The following is a 13,218-nucleotide window of genomic DNA, read 5'->3' as shown; positions in this document are numbered from 1 at the left end:
GAAACACTAGCCTGGGAATCACCAGAACCCCCGACAATCTCACAGTGGCATCAAAAAATACTGTACATCATGGCGAAGCTCACAAATAATTTGGATAACATTCTTAAGCCCTCCAGACAGTCCTGTTTTTCCTCTATATGGTTACCTATCCTTGATTACTTGTTATCTCAAGGGGAGATCCCCCAATTGGTGGTGGATCTTAGAATATAAGGTTTTTATGTCTTATTCAGTAATTACACAACTATGGCCCTGATCACATGCAGAAGTTGCTGCAGGATACTCACGGATGCTGGGCGGGTTTTACAGGCACGATCAAACGGGCACATTTGGCAAGCGACACACACCCGTAGCCAACCCGTCTCGTCCGGCCGAAGATCCAGAGTTAAAAGGTACCTGTGAAAATCCACTATCAAAAGCTTGCGACGGGCCACAGACGGACTTCCTCCGCCTGATCGCTCCAGCACGCTCCTCTTGCCAAGTTGAATCACGCCGGCAGGGATCATTTCCTGCAGGAGCGCACAGGAGCGGAGCTCCGGCAGTAAAGAGCCCAGGAGGAGGGGACATGCAACAAGCCCCACCCCCTGCTCCCAGCAGCCCTCAGTCAGAGCAAGAAGCAGCCAGATAAGTTGCAGAGGCTGCCCCCCGGTCCCCCGGTCCAAAACAGTCCAGTGGCACCTTTAAGACCAAGTTTTATTCAGGTACAAGCTCTCCCTCCTCTGTGAGGACAGATCTGCACCCCCCCCCAATAGCTAACAATCCAAAACAGTCCAGTGGAGCCTGAGTGGTGGGTGTTGCCTTCTGACACACTTCCGGTGATGTCAGGGGGTGTGGCATATGCAAATGACTTATGCTAATGAGTTATGCCAATGAGCTCCTGCACCTCTTTTTCTACAAAATGACCCCTGCGCGCCGGAAACACGCGCCGCTGGATCAGGTAGTGGCGGATTAAATTGCGGCGGCACAAATAGCCATTCCTCCCCCCCCCCCGTGTTATCCGGCCTGTGTGACTGGGGCCTATAATTTGTTTTTAGGTCAGATAGCTTAATTACCCAGTGATCTGGTACGTTGTTATGTGTTTTATTTTGTTCTATGTATTGTATGTATAGTATTCTACTCTATTCGAATACTTTGTATGTATGGGGTTACTTGTTTGTTAGTTCTCAATACAATGTTAATTGGGAAGGGGAAAAAAATTCTCTGCATCCTGTGTCAGAAAGGGGGAATGTGTGAGAACAGAAACCTCTGTGGAATAGACAGGAAAGAACCGGGAAAAACAGGGCCGAGGAAGCGAAAGCACGGTAGAGCTTGTTTGGGTCTTCGGTTTGCCGCCAGTTTGGGCGCAATGACCATTTCAGCAGAAGTAGAGAAGTCAAAACCAAGGACAGCAGGCAAGGGGGGCCCCCTTTTGATGCCTCCTCTTTGAGGGTGACACTGCAGTTGCCCAAAAGCCGTCCAGAACAACATTTCCAAGTTTCGCTGGATCCTTTTACAGCAGAACCTCAGTGACCACACGGTATGGCTACCTCAACCGCTGACTCGCTTGCCAGGTATTTTGTGGAAGAAATGGCCTGCGTCCATTCAGACTCAGGGGTTGTCGGTTTAGCCGGCCCGGTCCAGCTCAGAATGTGATCAGCTCACAGCCTCCCACCTGCCGCTTGGATCGACTTCAGTCGTCCCGGCCTGAAGATGTTGACAAGTTCTTCTGAGAGGGGTGGCCTAACTCCCCTGGGCTCCAGGATAGAAAAACAAACGCATAAAAAGTTGGTGGAGATGTCGCCCAAAACTGGATGCTCAAAGTTCGGGGCTGGATTCCCCCCCCCCCTTCTCTACCAAATCCTCTTTTTTGCTTCAACCCAAGTCTGTTGTGGGAGGAAAGAAAACCCTTAGTGCTTGCTGAAAATAGCCTCTGGCGGAAGTTCTGCTGGGGAACTTTCTAGGCGGCAGATTCTGAAAAACCACAGGAAATTGTCTAGATGGTCATTGCGGTTTCTCCGGCTTCCTTTTTCTTGCTGCCGTTCAGTGCTCAGAAAGAAGTCAAATCCTTCTCTGCTGTGGAAAGTACTTCCTTCAAACAGAGAGACGCAGGCACCCTCCGAAGTTGAACGGCAAAGGGTCTCTGGTCTTTGAGATCTGCAGATTGTAACCATTGATTGAAAATGTTTTTGCTCAAGGAAGACCAGAAGTTCTTGGCGATCGTTAGAACAGGTTCTGTTCTCGAGGACTAATTCAGTGATTCACACATGGAATTCACTGCCACAGGAGGTGGTGGTGGCTACAAGAATGGACAGCTTCAAAAGGGAATTAGATAGGCATATGGAGCAGAGGTCCATCAGTGGCTATTAGCCACAAGGTATAGATAGGGGCTCTGGGGCAAGTGATGCTCTGTCTTCTTGGCACTTGGGGGGGGGCAACAGTGGGAGGGCTTCTAATGTCCTGGCCCCACTGGTGGACCTCCTGATGGCACCTGGTATTTTTGGCCACTGTGTGACAGAGTGTTGGACTGGATGGGCCTTTGGCCTGATCCAACATTGGCGTCTCTTATGTTCTTATGTTCAGGCGCAGTCCCTCAGCCTAACGCACCTCACAGGGTCATTGTGAGGATAAAATGGAGAAGAGGAGACCGATCTCAGCTGATTTAAGTCCCCATTGGGAAGAAAGGCAGAGTATAAATGAATATTAGTTATGGCACTGAAAAGCAGTAGGTCTGAGAACACATCTGAGCAGGGTGTGGTCTTGAAAGGCAAGGTCTCGCTTTCTCTGCAGATGTGATGTAGGGCAGCGGATCGTTAACTTCACCTGTGTTCTACCACCTGTGCATTTGCAAGATACCCAAAGCCTCCAGTGTTCTATACTCCAAAGAACACCGAGGTTGTGGTCACACAGGCCAGAAAAAACAAGGGGGGGGGAAAGGGAGGCTATTTCCTCCGGAGGAGTTTGACCTGCAGTTGCATGATCACACCTCCCTTTGAAGCTGCAGGAGCAGCCCGTCAGTGGGTGATCAGACACAATTGGGGGTTGAGCATTTTTTGGGGTGCCGTTTTCCCCCCATGCGCTTAACCAAGGGATCGATGAATCGGACCTCCGCACCGAGGGCTCCCTATGGAGTTTGCAACAATGTGCATACTGCGAAGGGGGGAAAACAACGGCACAGAGTCGGGATGGCCTGATCACACCATCCCAACGCCATGAGAGCGCACTGGAGCGATCAGACACCGAAAGGTCCGTCCGTGGCCCGTCGCAACCTATTTACTACCAGGTTTTCCCTGGTGTCTTAACTCTGCTTCTGCGGCAGAGCAGAACGGGTTGCCGACGGCTGCGGGGCGCTTCCCAGACGTTGTTACCTGATCACGCTTTTTAATTCCGCCCGGCATTCGCACCTATGTTGGGTCTAATTGTTCGTACAATCGCAGCCCAAATCTGGGTACTGCTTTCTCTGGAACTCCATGCCTCTTGAAGAAGTGGGGGGGCATGGGAAAAATACAAAAAATTGCCCTTGAATTCTGCAAAGGGTGTTTGGCCTGGAATGTCAGCTGCTGAAAGGAGATGCCAGGGGTCGAACCTGGGACCTTCTGCATGCCAAGCAGAGGCTCTGCCACTGAGCCATGGCCCCTCCTTACAGCTTTCCAGGGTCTCAGGCGGAGGTCTTTCGCATCACCTCCTCCCTGGCCCTTTTAACTGGAGATGATGGGGATTCCTGCAGGAGCGCACAGGAGCGGAGCTCCAGCAGTAAAGAGCCCAGGAGGAGGGGACATGCAACAAGCCCCACCCCCTGCTCCCAGCAGCCCTCAGTCAGAGCAAGAAGCAGCCAGATAAGTTGCAGAGGCTGCCCCCCGGTCCAAACCTGGGACCTTGACACTGTCTAACCATCTCATCCTTTGCCGTCCCCGTCTTCTTTGACCTTCAATCTTTCCAAGCATCAGGGTCTTCTCCAGTGAGTGCTCCCTTCTCATTTGGTGGCCAAAGTATTTGAGCTTCAGTTTCATTATCTGGCCTTCCAGGGAACAGTCAGGGTTGATTTCTTTTAGGATTGACTGATTTGATCTTTTTGCAGTCCAAGGGACTCTCAAGAGTCTTCTCCAGCACCATAGTTCAAAAGAATCTATTCTTCGGCGCTCGGCCTTCCTTATAGTCCAACTCTCGCAGCCATACATGACTACTGGGAATACCATTGCTTGGACCATGCGTATTTTTGTTGGCAGGGTGATGTCTCTACTTTTTATCATGCTGTTTAGGTTCGCCATCGCTTTCCTCCCAAGGAGCAGGCGTCTTTTAATTTCATGGCTGCAGTCACAGTCTGCGGTGATCTGGGATCCCAGGAACGTGAAGTCTGTCACTACTTCCACGACTTCCCCTTCTATTTGCCAAGGAGTGATGGGGCCGGATGCCATGATCTTAGTTTTTTTGATGTTGAGCTTCAAGCCCACTTTTGCGCTCTCCTCTTTTACTCTGAGCAAGAGGCTCTTTAGGTCCTCTTCACTTTCTGCCATTAGAGTGGTATCGTCTGCATATCTGAGGTTGTTGATCTTTTCCCCAGCAATCTTAATTCCCGCTTGTGATTCATCCAGGCCAGCATTTCGCATGATGTACTCTGCATATATATTAAATAAGCAAGGTGACAATATACATCTTTGCCGTACTCCTTTTCCTATGCTAAACCAATCAGTTGTTCCATATCCGGTTCTAACTGTTGCTTCTTGACCCTTATACAGGTTTCTCAAGAGACGTGAGGTGGTCTGGTACTCCCATCTCTTTAAGGACCTGCCATAGTTTGTTGTGATCCATACAGTCAAAGGCTTTAGCATAGTCAATGAAGCAGAAGTAGATGTTTTCCTGGTACTCTCTTGCTTTCTCCATAATCCAGCGAATGTTGGCAATTTGATCTCTAGTTCCTCTACCTCTTCGAAACCCAGCTTGTACTTCTGGCAGTTCTCTATCCACGTACTGTTGAAGCCTAGCTTGTAGGATCTTGAGCATGACCTTGCTAGCGTGTGATATGAGTGCAATTGTGCGATAGTTTGAACATTCCTTGGCATTGATTGGGATTGGAATGTATACTGACCTTTTCCAATCCTGTGGCCACTGTTGCGTTTTCCAAATTCACTGGCAAATGGAGTGCAGCACTTTAACAGCATCATCTTTTAAGACTTTGAATAGCTCAGCTGGGATACCATCACCTCCACTAGCTTTGTTGTTAGTAATGCTTTCTAAGGTCCATTTAACTTCACATTCCAGGATGTCTGGCTCAAGGTCAGTGATTATACCATTGTGCAGGCTCATAGACGGTGCTAAGATCACTGAGGTTTCTGACTCCAGTCCCCCCCCCCTCCCCAGCCACCAGTTGGCTAGGCAGCCTTAGACAGACACACCCTCGTCTCCTGTCAGCAATATGGGAACAATACCTGGCTTAACAAACCTGAAGTGTAATATATATGCTAATTTAATTTAAGGGTTTTAATCTCATTAGCTGTTTTGTGGTCTGCTTCTCATCTGACCTCTGTTTTATGGATGTCTTTTATGGCGCTCGGTGGACATTTGAACCAGCTTTTATGTCCACGGCTGGCTCTTTTTGTATTTGAGAAGTGAAGACATTTTTTAAAAAATGATTTTAGGGTGTGTGTTTTTTTTTACCTGCAGGCCATCTCAAACAGCACTCTTGAGAGGCAGCTCTGTAAATTCCTTATATATAAAATTGAATGAATGAATGCTTGGATATTAATGTGAGCCTCACCTCTTTCCAATGTCATGCTCTTCTTGCTGCGTTTTGTGCACTGCTGAATGAAAATGATAAGTGGATGAAGTACGGTTCCCGGGTCCCTCCTGGCCACCAGTGGGGAGGGTGGGGATGGTGGCCAGATCCAGGTTGGGAAACTCCTGGAGATTTGGGGGTGGAGCTTGGGGAGGACGGGGACCTCAGTGGGGTACAACGCCACAGAGTCCACCCTCCAGAGCATCCCTTTTCTCCAAGTTGAACTGATCTCTGTAGAATCATAGAATTGGAAGGGACCTTAAGGGTCTTCTAGTCCAACCCCCTGCACAATGCAGGAAATTCACAAATGCCTCCCCCCCCCATGCCCGCAGTGACTCCTGTTCCATGCCCAGAAGATGACAAAAAACCTCCAGGGTCCCCGGCCAAAATGGCCTGGAGAAAAATGGCTTCCTGACCCCAAAGCGGCGATCGGCATTTCCCTGGGCGTGTAAGAAAGGGCCATGAGAACTAAGCATGGAGGCAACCCTCCCTGCCCTCCTCTCTCACGATCTTCCCTAGTTCACAGGATCCGCATTGCTGTCAGATGGCCTTCCGGCCTCTGTTTGAGAACCTCCCAAGAAGGAGAGGCCACCACCTCCCGAGGAAGCTTGTTCCACTGAGGGATCCGCTCTGTCAGGAAGTCCTTCCTAATGTTTAGCCAAAAACCCTTCTGATTTAATTTCAACCCATTGGTTCTGGTCCGACCGTCTGGGGCAACAGAAAACAACTCCTCTATAGGACAGCCCTTCAAGTGCTTGAAGATGGTCATCCTATCCCCCCTGAGTCGTCTCTTCTCCAGGCTAAACATTCCCAGCTCCTTCAGCCTTTCGTCATAGGAGTTGGTCTCCGGACCCCTCACCATTTTCGTTGCTCTCCTCTGGACACCTTCCAGCTTAACATAAGAACATAAGAGAAGCCAATGTTGGATCAGGCCAGTGGCCCATCCAGTCCAACACTCTGTCACATAGTGGCCAAAAAGACCAGGTGCCCTCAGGAGGTCCAGCAGTGGGGCCAGGACACCAGAAGCCCTCCTTTGTCTGTATCCTTCTGGAGATGAGCTGTAATTCCAGGGGAACTCCAGCTTCCATCTGGAGGCTGGCATCCCTATGAGACCAGTGCTCCATCTAGCCCTGTGTGGTCTGCACTGAGTGCCACTGAGTAGCAGCGGCTCTCCAGGGCCCCAGAGAAGCAGACCTTCTGCAGACCTTCTGCCTGAGTTCCCTTTATCTGCCGATGCTGTCCATTCCTTTCTTTCTTTACTTCATCTATCCCCAGCCTTTCTCCTCAGTGGGGATTCCAAGCGGCTTACAATTGTTCTCCTCTCTTCCACTTTATCCTCACAAGAACCCTGTGAGGTAGGCTAGGCTGAGAGTCTCAGGTCACCCAGCAAAGCTTCCATGGCAGAGTTCGGAATTCGAACCCGGGTGTCCCTGATCCTGGTGCGGTACTCTAACCACTGCGCCACACTGGCTCTCATTTCACCCCAGGATATGTAGCATTCAAGGGATATACTGTGCATGTTCCCCATTGACTGACAGGTCTTTCTTAAAATTGTTAGATTTGAGTCCAGTCGCATCTTAAGAGATCAGCAAGAGTTTCAAGGTACAAGCTTTCAAGAGTCAGCACTCCCCTTTGGCAGACACAGGGAGGTTTGACTCTCAAAGACCTATACCCTGAAACTCTTAAGAACATAAGAGGAGCCGTGTTGGATCAGGCCAGTGGCCCACCCAGTCCAACACTCTGTGTCACACAGTGGTCAAAACCCAGGAGCCATCAGGAGGTCCACCAGCAGGGGAAGGAGGAGGAGGAGGAGATTGGATTTATACCCCATGGCCCTTCACTACCCAAAGGAGTCTCAGAGCGGCTTACAGAGCACCCTTCCCCTCCCCACAACAGACACCCTGTGAGGTAGGTGGAGCTGAGAGAGCTCTGACAGGAACTGCTCTTTTTCAAGAACAGCTGTACCAGAACTATGGCTTGCCCAAGGTCATCCAGCCAGGTGCAAGTGGAGGAGTGGGGAATCAAACCCGGTTTTCCCAGATTAGAGTCCACACACTTAACCACTATACCAAACTGGCTCCAGAAGCCCTCCCACTGTGGCCCCCCAAGCACCAAGACTAGAGAGCATCACTGCCCCAGACATAAGAACGTAAGAGAAGCCATGCTGAATCAGGCCAATGGCCTACCCGGTCCAACACTTTGTGTCATACAGTGGCCAAAACCCAGGGTCCATCAGGAGGTCCACCAGTGGGGCCAGAACTCCAGAAGCCCTCCCACTGTTGCCCTCCCAGGCACCAAGAAGACAGAGCATCTCTACCCCAGATGGTCTCTAATGTTCTACTAGACACAAATCTCACTGTGCTACTGCAGACCGACACGGGTTCCTTCTGAAACACTTCTTAAAACTGGAAAACCGGAAAACTGGTTTAAACTGATCCAACAGAAAACTGACACGAACCCTGTTTAAAATCAACTGGTTTAAACCGATTCAGCCAATAACCAGCATGGACCCTGTTTCAAATATACAATGTTGTTCCCGTTGCATCCACGAAGGCGGGGGGGGGGGTGAAATAAAGCAAGCGCACCAACAATGAAGCCATAAAGGGATTTCCTCCTCTTCCCGAAGCAGCTGAAACAATCAGCAGCGCTGCCAGATCTCTTCCGACCCACTGCGCTTGCTTGCCCTGTAATTTCCGTGATGTGTTACCGTTAGGCAAATAACAACTCATATGCTCCAGCATTCCCTGTCTATCAAAGACGGTCACTCGTTCTTTGGTACCCACCCCTGATAAATCAGAGCCCCCAATTTATTTATTTATTTCCCTTTTTGAGCGTTAGGCTTTTGACAATTTGGTTTGCTAGTGTTGCAGTTCTGCATGGGTTTACCCCTTTCCGCAGGAGCTCTGGAAGTTCTGTCTCCGATTAGGCATGTGATGCCTCCGGTCACTGGCACACGTGCGCATAAAAATGCCTGCATATGAACATTAAAGCACCATGCCTGCATATGGCGTTTTAAATCCTGTTTATTTTCTGTGCCCAGGTTGTGTTGATGTGCATGTGTTTAAGCTCTGTGCTATTATGTATATCGTTCAAATAAACTTTTTTTGAGTTTAAGACCTGGTGTGCCTTGACCGCATGGTCCTCCCTACTTAGCACGTTACCAGAAGCAAAAGAGAGGCCAGGGAACCCAAATGGGCCCAAATATGAGGGCTTGCCAACTCTCCAGGGGGTGCCCAAAGATTGTGATACCAACTTCCCAAGGTTGAGGAATCAGCCAGAGGGGTCTCACTGTCCCTCTAGGAAGGCGGTGTGAATCCAGTGAGTAGTGGCAGTGTGTAACGAAGAGAAATAGCCCCACCAGGCAGGGTGGGAAGGCAAAAAACAGGGGCTTGTGAGCCGCAGAATGGCTATTCAGCCTCCCAGGGCTGAGGGCGGGTCCCCGTCTCGCCACACTGGGGGACAAGAATCTATCGGCCATATCAAGCATACGGAAGGGTCCCAGGTTCAATCCCCACCATCTCCAGCTAAAAGGATCAAAGACCTCAGCGTAACTCTCTGGAAAGCTGCTGCCAGTCTGAGTAGACAATGTTAATGTTGATGGACCAGGAGTCTGGTTCAGTCTAAGGCAGCTCAATGTATTATAAGGGAGGGGATGTGGCTCAGTGGTAGAGCATCTGATTTGCACCCAGAGTGTCCCAGGTACAATCCTTGGTATCTCCAGATAAAAGGATAAGGCAGTAGGTGAGGTGAAAGACCTCTGCCTGGGACCCTGGAGAGCCATTGCCAGTCTGAGTAGGCAATACCGACCTTGATGGGCCGAGGGTCTGATTTAGTACAAGGCAGTTTCATGTATGTTCACCGTTGCATGTCTTTTCTTTGTGAGCTTTTCATACTGGTTTGTTAACATGCACATGCCAGTTTTATCAGGTTAGCGCTGCTATAGAGCCAGTTTGGTGTCGTGGTAAGGAGTGCAGACTTTAATCTGGGAGAATTGGGTTTGATTCCCCAGTCCTCCACATGCAGCTGCTGGTGTGACCTTGGGTCAGTTACATTTTCTTTCAGAGCTGTTTTCTCACGAGCAGTCCTCGAAAGAGCTCTCTCAGCCCCGCCTACCTCACAGGGTGTCTGTGGTGGGGAGGGGAAGGGAAAGGAGGGTGTAAGCTGCTCTGAGACTCCTTCAGGTAGTGAAGGGCAGGGTATAAATCCAATCTCCGTGTCTTCTCCTCTTCTCTTCTTCCTCTCCCTCTTCTTCTCCTTCTCTTGCGGTCATTTGGTTTTTAGGAGATTCTCTTGCCTTTGTATTTTTACTGATATTAAGTGTTGGCTCTCGAATTAGATTGTTCCAGGTATTTTAAACGGCTTACTGGTTATGCAGTGTTTTCTTCACTTTTGCCAAGAGCTGCTTCATGCGCATGGGAAGTGAATATTTCAAACAAGTCCTTCTCAGCTGAGGTCGGCGTGGAAACAGGCGAGGTGGTCGTCAGCTGTTTCCTGATTCAAAACTAGCTCCATTTTTGTGGCCGTGTTAATGAATCCTTGCATACTTCCAGGCAGAGTAACAAAATTAAAAATAAAAAAATCTAAATTTAAACCGTCTACATTTTGATGGATCTTGATTCGCTTCTTCTGGATCCTTCCGCAGCTAGCAGTCCCTGACAGTTCTCTAAGGCTGTCCATCTCTACTCTTTGTAAGGTTACTGTATCAGATATCAAAACCTGGGAACTCAATGCGGGGAAATTCGATATGATAGGGTTGCAAGTTTCTCAGGCTATATGAGTTGTGTATTAATACAGTTGGCACCAATGTAATGTAATTGTAGCAGTGGGAGAGTGGAGTGGGGAATGGGTTACGTTGGACTAAAAAGCGTATGAAACACATCCCAAAGTAAAAATAAATGTTAGGAAACAAAACTTTAGCCTTTCTACAGCTTGGGGATCAGCTGTGTGCAATTTCTAAAATAAGAAGTCCTGAAGACAGGCCCATAGCAATGGTGGGGCTTTGGGGGGCTCTGCGCCCTTTCTTAGAGGCACAACCCCACAAGAATTTCTCACGCAAAGGGTTTTTTCCCCCCAATCATTTTAAAACATTTTAAAAAGGCATGTGCTCTTTTAAGCCGAGTGGGGTGCTATAGTTGACTAATTCCCGCACTGAGCAAGGGGGTTGGAATAGGTGACCTCTAGGATCCCTTCTAACTCTTTGTCAAGAAACTGGTCTTCTTTCAGAGAGTTTTTCTGCCTCAATGTTAGCTTTCTTGACTATAGAAGTCCTCACCCCCCACCTGCCGGCTTGTTCTCAGAATGGTTGCTTAGGCTGGCAGAAGTGATTAACTTGCAGCGGCTGAGAACTGTCATCTAAAGTGGTCGACAGCTTGCAATTTAGAGATCTATCCTGGTCACAGCTTTGTGTTGGCAAAATGGCTTTTCTTTCTGCACTGAGAACTTCAGCCCCACCAGAAAAAAAACTGCCCCGCAAGCCACAAAATCCTGGCTACGGGCCTGCCTGAAGATCAAACTTCTCTCCAACCTGGAAACTTTCATCTAATCATGTGAAGGATGGTTGTGGTAGATTGGTAGTAAGGAAAGGGCTCTCTGTACATGCTCGTAGCTACTCTTTTCTCTTCCAGGTATTGCAGAGCTAAGTACTGTCACTGTAGAAAGATTTTGGGCCTAAGTGCCTGTATATTTGCGCTCCAATTCACACCAGGTTCTGGTTTTCTCTGTACATGTACCACTAGTTCGGGTTCAAAAAAATAGATGTTCTTTTTCGATAAAGAGCAGTCCGGGAAAACATGAGGTTTTTGGCAGCCTCTACAGCCTGTGATTCCTTGTGTTTTCTCAGTCCAGAGGCAAATTTCCTGTTCTTTCCTGTTGCACACCCAGCCTTTTCCTTCCTGTCCGTTCCACCAGGAGCGGCAGCTGAAAACTGCCAAAATAAAGTGGGCTGAAGTTATTTCAGAATACTGTGGCATTCTGAAATACGGCATGAACGTTCCCGTTGATGGGGTGTTGGCGTTTGGCGCTTCAAAATAAGGCATATTGGAGGCAGCCCTGTCAAGTCAGGTGGTAGATTTGGCGTGCTATTTAGGACCATGGTTTAGGAACCAGGTGGGTCCAATGTTCCCTCTAAGCTGTGGAGTCTTGTGAGCAAAAATTCTACCTTGTGACCTACTGGCATTAAAGTTGTGAGTGAGCAATTTGGCTACTGCATAAATTAGTTTGCTTTGGAGCCGTCCTTCTTGAGCTACGATGAATATGTGTGAGCCAGAGGCTAAAAAACCTATTAAAAACTGTGGAAGAGCATCTGCTTGGCACGCAGAAGAGCCCAGGTTCAATCCCCGGCATCACCAGTGAAAAAAGGACCAGGCAGTAGGTGAAGTGAAAGGACTTGACCTGAAACTGTGGCTCAGTGGCAGAGCCTCTGCTTGGCATGCAGAAGGTCCCAGGTTCAATCCCCAGCATCTCCAGTGAAAAAGGGACCAGGCAGTAGCTGATGGGAAAGACCTCTGCCTGAGACCCTGGGAAGCCGCTGCCGGTCTGAGTAGACTATACTGATTAAGAGGGGTCACGGCTCAGTGGCAGAGCATCTGCTTGGCACGCAGAAGGTCCCAGGTTCAATTCCCGGCATCTCCGGTTAAAAGAGACCAGGGAGTAGGTGATGTGGAAGACTTCTCTGCCTGAGACCCTGGAGCTGTCCTACATCACAGGGTATCTGTTGTGAGGAGGGGAAGGGAAAGGAGCTTCTCTCTCTGAAACTCCAAGTGAAGGGTGGGGTATAAATCCAATCTCTTTTTCTATTTATTGGAAAGTGATTTCAGACGCCTAATGACATTAGCAGGCAAATGACAATAGCAGGCATGATTGGATTTAGGTGAGATATGCAGAGGAGTCACAGGCGTGGAGAAATCAGCATTGCTAATGAGACAGAAAACCCAGGTCTCCATTCAGTCCAGGTGGACGCATTGTCTTGAGCTTCATTATCAGCTGCAATTCAGCAGTCTCTCTTTCTAATCTCCCTTTGAAATTCCTTTGTAAGAGAACGGCTACTTTTAGGTCAGCAACTGAATGTTCTGGAAGGTTAAAATGCTCTCCAACTGGTTTCTGAACGTTGTGGGTTTCTAATGTCAGACCTGTATCCATTAAATCCTTGTTGGACTGGCCTGTTGGTCCAGGGTAGATGGTGGAAGGGCATTGTTGACACGTGATGGCATAAATCACATTAGAGGAAGAGCAGGAATATGAACCTGAGATGGTCTGGCTGATGTTGCTGTGTCCACTGATGGTGTTACTCAGGGGTCATTTCCTGCAAGAGCGCACAGGAGCGGAGCTCCGGCAGTAAAGAGCCCAGGGGGCGGGCACATGAGACAAGCCCCACCCCCTGCTCACAGCAGCCCTCAGTCAGAGCAAGAAGCAGCCAGGTAAGTTGCAGAAGGCCCCCCCCCCCGGTCTAAAACAATCCGGTGGCACCATTAAGA

Source organism: Gekko japonicus, unplaced genomic scaffold, assembly GCF_001447785.1.
Source record: "Gekko japonicus isolate JY-2015 unplaced genomic scaffold, Gekko_japonicus_V1.1 scaffold653, whole genome shotgun sequence".
Lineage (NCBI taxonomy): Eukaryota > Metazoa > Chordata > Lepidosauria > Squamata > Gekkonidae > Gekko > Gekko japonicus.
Note: the sequence above shows the minus strand (reverse complement) of the source record.